Consider the following 7,070-nt stretch of genomic DNA (forward strand, 5'->3'; position numbering starts at 1 on the left):
ATCTGTGGAGTTTCCTCAAAAAAATTAAAAATAGAACTACCTTTCCATTCAGCAATTAAACTGCTGGGTGTTTACTCAAAGAGTACAGAAACACTAATTCAAAAGGAAACTTCACCTTGATGTTTATAGCAGAATTCTATAATAGCCAAATTATGGAAACAGCCCAAGTGTCCATCAACTGATGAATTAGTAAAGAAGATGTGGGGTATGTGCTTGTGCATGTGTGTGTGCGTGTGTGTGTGTATATATATATATATATATATACATACATATATATATATATATTTAATGATATACTGGAATAATACTCAGCCAAAAAAAAAGAATGAAATCTTGCCATTTACAATGATATGGATGGAGCTAGAGAGTATTATGTTAAGAAAAATAAGTCAGAGAAAGACAAATACCATATGATTTAATTTACAGGTGCAATTTAAGAAAGAAAACAAATAATCATGGGAGCAGAAAGGAAAACCAAGAAATAGACTCCTAACTATAGAGAGGGGAGGTGGGAGGGGAATGGGTTATTTAGGTGACAGGAGTTAAGGAGTGCCGTTATTGTCATGAGTGCTGGATATCATATATAAGTGTTGAATCACTAAAATGTACACCTAAAATTAATATTACAGTGTATGTTAACTGGAATTTTTTAAAAACCTAAAAATTTTTGAAAAAGGAAAAACCTACTTGGTTGAGAGTTTTTATCATAAGTGTATGTTGTACTTTGTCAAATGCTTTTCCTGCACCTATTGCTATGATCATGTTTCTTATCCTTTCTCCTATTGATGTATCACATTGATTGATTTTTTAATATTAAGCCACCCTTAAAACCTAAGAATAAATCCCACTTGAATGTGGTGAATGATTTTTTAATGTAGTAGTGAACTCAATTTGCTAGTATTTTATCAATAATTTTTTCATCTATGTTCATTAGGGGTATTGGCATATAATTCTCTTTCCCACTGATGTCTTTATCTGTTTTGGTATCAGAGTAATGCTGGCCATGAGCTGATATTTTAACAGTAAGGACAGAAAATAAGAAAATAGGTAATCCAGTATAAGAATCCTCACTTGCCCTTCACATTCCACCATCGCTACTATTCTATATTTCTTTCAAGATTGAGATATCAGGCTACCCTACCTGCTTCAATTCACATTTCTGGTAGTCATTCCATATCTGCTTCCCAATCAAATAAATTCTGACCTACCATGTTACCAATATATCTTTGGTCACCACCAATGACCTCTATGGTGACACTCTCCACATCCTTCTTTTATTTCCTCTCGGCTACAATTCTTTGGTATTCCTTGATGAAGACTGAGCAGCTAAACCCTTCCCACCAACTCTAGCCCAATATATCGAATTGACTGCAACGATTTTTCCACTGGAATATCTTTGATGCACCTCAAATTCAGTGAAGGCATAAATGAACTCATTTTCTTTCATATATCTCTTTCTCTTAGTTCTCAGTCTCCTATTTGTGCTAACTAGTTTACAAAGATAGCCTCTTATGAATTATGGCAGTTTTCCCAGCTTTGTATAGTCATTTTTTTACATTGAATATGGGCTAGCTTTATGACTAAAGAATAAAGAAGTGATGCTGTGCCATTTCTAGGTCTAAGTTTTAGGAAAGCCTGGAAGCCTCCAATTTCACACTATTGTGAGCCTGAAGTTCTGCTACTCTATTGTAAATAAAACTGGAGAGTCAGAGTAGTGAGGGAGAGGCTCTGAGACTACATGAAAAGAGAAAGGCCTAGCAGTCTCAACTGAGTCCAGGTTTCCAACTATGCCCTTCCAATGACCCAGATGGGAACATAAACTGTAAGATTTCCAGACTGGCCAAGCCCTTGGATGACTGATGACTCAGTCAATATCAAATGGAGCCAAAGAAATAACCAGCAGATAATCTAAGAGGTAATAAAATGGTGGTTATTTGAACCACTATCTGTGCACCACCTTATCCAGTGCCCACCACCAGCACTCACCCATACAACCATACAATAAAATCCTTTTCTCCGCTAAAGACAGACATCACATTGGGGAGGATATTCTACATGTTCTTACTTCTATCACGGAAGTTCTTTTTAATGTAGAGAGGTCTCTAGCCATTCTTGCCCACACCTAACTCTTCAATACCATCACATGCCATGGCATGGTTCAATTCCATCATTAATCTCTATTATAGGTATATTTCTTTTTTATTTAAGTTTTATTTTATCACTTTTCTGTCATACGTAAGGATTCTACAGATACTATATAACAAAAATTCCATGTGTGTGGTGCTGGAACCTATAATTGTTACTAGAATATACATTCTCCATATAAAGGCAGTTATTACATTTTGGCCTTTTTTTTTTTCATTTAAGACAGGGAATACTTTATTCAAACCCATCAGAGAAATGGACAGCTTGGGTCTGTAACAAAGCATTGTGTTTTAAAGCATAGGTCAGTAATTGTCTATGACAGTATACACTGCTACATACAAATTAACTAATCAGAACACAACTTTTCAATGTTCAAAACAGAATAAGCTTCCCTGTAAAAGCAGTGCCTTTGTGACATTTTTAAGTTTAGTATTCCTCTCCTTCTTCTTCACCCTCTCTTTCAACAGAATCCACAACCAACCTCCTCATAATCCTTCTCCAGGGCAGCCATGCCCTCATGGGCCTCAGAAAACTCTCCTTCCTCCATACTCTCACCCACATACCAGTGAACAAAGGCATGCTTGGCATACATCAGGTCAAACTTGTGGTCCAGGCAAGCCCAGGCCTCAGAAATGGCTGAGGTGTTGCTCAGCATGCACACAGCTTGCTGTACTTTGGCCAGGTCTCCACTGAGTACCACAGTGGGAGGCTGGTAGTTAATGCCCACTTTGAAGCCAGTGGGGACAAGTCCATAAACTGGATGGTATGCTTGGTCTTGATGGTGGCAATGGCAGCATTGACATCTTTGGGAGCCACATCACCATGGTACAACAGGCAGCAAGCCATGTATTTACCATGGCAAGGGTCGCATTTCACCATCTGGTTGGCTGGCTCAAAGCATGCATTGGTGATCTCTGCTACAGAAAGCTGTTCATGGTAGGCTTTCTCAGCAGAGATGATAGAGGCATATGTGGCCAGAGGGAAGTGGATATGGGGATAGGGCATCAGATTGGTCTGGAACTCCGTCAGATCAACATTCAGGGCTCTGTCAAATCTGAGGGAAGCAAATTGTGATGGAGGACACAATTTGACCTATCAACCTATTTAGATTAGTGTAGGTTGGGCACTCAATATCGAGATTTCCATGACAAATGTCATAGTTGGCCTTATTGTCTACCATAAAGGCACAATCAGAGTGCTCCAGGGTGGTGTGGGTGGTGAGGATGGAGTTGTAGGGCTCTACTACAGTTGTGGACACCTAGGGGGTGGGGTAGATGGAGAACTCTAGCTTGGACTTCTTGCCATAATCCGCAGAGAGACGTTCCATCAGCAGCAGGGAGGTGAACCCAGAACCAGTTCCTCCTCCAAAGCTGTGGAAAATCAACAAGCCCTGAAGACCCATACACTGGTCACCCAGTTTCCAAATTTGGTCCAAGACAAGGTCAATGATCTCCTTGCCAATGGTGTAGTGCCCTCAGGCATAGTTATTGGCAGCATCTTCCTTGCCTGTGATGAGCTGCTCAGGGTGGAAGAGCTGGCGGTAGGTGCCAGTGTGAACTTCATCAATTACTGTGGGCTCAAGGTCTACAAACACTGCCCTGGGCACATGCTTGCCAGCACCTGTCTCACTGAAGAAGGTGTTAAAGGAGTGATCTCCTCCCCCAATGGTCCTGTCACTTGGCATCTGGCCATTGGGCTGAATGCCGTGTTCCAGGCAATAGAGCTCCCACCAGGCATTGCCAATCTGGACACCAGCTTGGCCAACGTGGATGGAGATGCATTCACGCATGGTTGCTGCTTTGCAGCTGCTGGGAAGATGGCGGAGAAGAGGAGAGGTTGTTGCTTCTTATAGCGTGACTCTTAGGTGGTTGATGTAAGAGAACCTGCCACATTTTGGCCTTTTCCATGGTTTTCATATACTCTGTGTGTCTGTGTGTATGCCCTTATTTTCCACATTCAAGTGACCTTGGATGGACTGGGTCAGTTCAAGTTGTAGCATACAAACTGCTACAGCTACTTTGCTACCTACAGAGTTCCAGAGACCCATCCCAGATTCTACCTTTAACTCTTAGACCCTATATTCTGTGCCCAATTGTTCCTTCCTGAATTAGTTTCCCATTGTCACCATGGTGAATTTCCACAAACTTAATGGCTTAAAAAATCCACAAGTTTATTTTGCTTCATTTTTGGAGGTCAGAACTCAGAAATGCTCTTATTGGGATAAAAATCAAAGTGTCAGTAGGGATGTGTTCCTTCTGGAGGCTCTAAGAGGCAAACTATTCCTTTCTCTTTTTCATCTTCTAGGGACCTTATACATTCCTTGGCTCATGGGCCATTTCTCCATAGCCAGTAGTGTAGCATCTTCAATTCTATCTCTTCTCTGACCTTTGCTTCTGTGGTCTCCTTTTCTGAATCTAACTATGAGCCTCTTGCCTCCCTCTCAAAGGGACTCATGATTACATTGGGCCTACATGGATAATTCGGGATAATCTCCCCACTAAACTATACCTGCAATATCCCTGTTGTCATGTAAAGAAATATATTCCCAAGTTTTGGCAATTGGACGTGGATCTTTGGTGGCCCATTATTTAGCCTACTATAGTGCTCAATCTTAATTCTCCCACCTCTATTTCCTGACCCTTCAAACCAATCATTGATGGAATTATTTGGTATCAACACAGCATTGCTGTTGAACTTAAGATTCACCTAAGATTCTCCCAATATGCATGCTCTGCAACTAGTAGTAAAATCTCCAAAATCTGTCTACCCCTTCCCAGACTCAGTTTTGGTTTCAGATACCCTAGCCCAGTTACACTTTCACATCCCTAGAAAGGGAGTTTGGACAGGGTAGGTGGTAGGTAAAATAACTAGAGTCAGGGTTCATACCCAAGGAAGAGACATGAGAAACACAGGGATTAGTGCACAGATGGGAGTCATCTCACACTGCTTGAAGGAATCAGGGAAAGCTTAAATGGAGAGAAAAAAATTTGGTTCTGCAAGGTGAATATGGAATATTGACAAGTGAAGAAGTGTCAGAAGGAGTTCTTGGAAGGGGAACAGCATATGCAAAAATACAAAGATAAAAGAAAGTGCATCTGATTTAGGAATCCTACCGAGTAGTTCAATATAGCTAAGAGAGAAAAGGAAAAAATAGGTTTAGGTGAGATGGAAAATAAGGGAGTGGAGAGAGAGACAGTAAGATATACAAACATTTAATGTATGTTGGGAAGTATGCTAATAGATGTATATGCATTTCCTTCACTAAATTTTCATTAGCCCGAATGAGCATTTTTATAGATATTATAAAATTGAATGCATTAGATGTGAGACTTGAAATTCCAGCCCAGCTCTACCTAATATCAAAAGCTGCTATCTTTTCACAAAGTCAGTGCTGCTTAAAGGGTGGCATGTGAGCCATGATTGGTGCCCAGCAGGTCATGAACAAAATTGTTGTGTTTATTGTTTAATACCAATATATTTGTTTACTATTTTAAAAATAAGCTTTAATCCACATGTAGGCTTTTATAGGGAAATGAACAAGAGCATTTCCAGAACATAGCCCATGGGGGAACCTCCATAAAATCCCCTCTAAACATAATGCTGCTCTTTCTAATATTCCTCATGAAGCAACAGCTGTCCACAAAGTCCTCCATGCTCTGACACTCCACACCTCCACACAGCATCCCTCAGTCTCTTCTCTCTTCCCATCAATTACTAAATGTGTATTTTCCATTGTACTAACCTCTCTCTCCTCAGTTCCCTCATCTATATAATGAAGATAATAGTGGAAGCTAACACACTGGATTGTAATTAGGTCTAAATGACTTAGGGTCCTTAGGATAGTGCTTGAGATTTGGTGAACACCAGGCAAGTATATCTCTTTAAAAAAAACTGCAACAGACTAATTAATCTCTTTCATAAAGATCTTCTGTTGGATGTCCACCACCCCATATTTGGTTCCAAAGCTTCCATTGCCCATTGACCACCTCTAACTCCAGTTGCCTCTCCAATATCCTCCTACTAGACATCATCCTTCATATTGTTTTAAAAGATAATAATCTGCTTTCTTTCTCATCTCCTATCTACATTCTCTTACTAAGTTACCAGCTTTGAACCAAAAAATCCCCTCAGAAGCCATAATTCTTAGTAAATAGTATGAGATTATAGCAATTATCTCTTTATCTCAAAAATACTTGAAAGCAAAGTTTTTTGTTACAGAGTGTTAGTTTCAGGGAGTACACTTAACCCTATAGAAAGTAGCATGGAGTAACAAAATTCCAGTGGAGATAGCCAAGCAACAAATCACATTGGCTTGCCAGAGATTGCTAAGTGCCAAAAGTAGATAATCAGACTTAATGAATCAGAGCAAAATGTTTATTATACACTGCAAAGGAAACAGCAAGAGCATTAGTATGGTAGCAGGAGTTTAACTGTCCCCAAGTTCCACAGGGCCCAGATGGTAGCTTCACACACAGGGAATTGCACCACAGCTGAGGAACCAAAACTGAGAGTTCTGTACCTTTTGTAGCAAGCAACAAACAGGTTAGTTCTCTTTCCCAGGGAGTAAGCAGTTACATAGTAATTAAGCTAAGGTCATTTTGACCTACTGAATTACCTGTGTGACTAGCTACATAAACTGCTGAATATCAAGGGACAATTAAGCACCACAGTATGGACATGCAGAGAAACTCAGGGTCCATGGTGGACTACTTTTCCCAACTGCTAGAAAATCCACTGAACAGTGTTATATCACTGTTTAAAAAGTCATCGTGTTGGATATGCATAGCATACTGGCTCTTGAAGAAAATCTGAAGAATGAGAAAGTACCTTGACTTGTTAGAAAATAGAATGGAAATTGTGAAGAACTACAAAAGAGAGGAAAGGAAAAGGAAAGCATGGGACTTTGCTGGAGCATGAATAAGTTG

The 7,070-nt window shown here is 40.0% G+C and overlaps 1 pseudogene; it reads right to left on the bottom strand.

Moving 5' to 3' along the window:
* Positions 1 to 2,556: 2,556 nt before the first annotated feature.
* On the bottom strand, positions 2,557 to 3,934 carry LOC112907246 (tubulin alpha-1A chain-like; annotated as a pseudogene).
* Between the last annotated feature and the right edge of the window lie 3,136 nt (positions 3,935 to 7,070).

The sequence above is a fragment of the Vulpes vulpes genome, unplaced genomic scaffold (genome assembly GCF_048418805.1).
Source record: "Vulpes vulpes isolate BD-2025 unplaced genomic scaffold, VulVul3 u000000769, whole genome shotgun sequence".
In the NCBI taxonomy this organism is placed as follows: Eukaryota; Metazoa; Chordata; class Mammalia; order Carnivora; family Canidae; genus Vulpes; species Vulpes vulpes.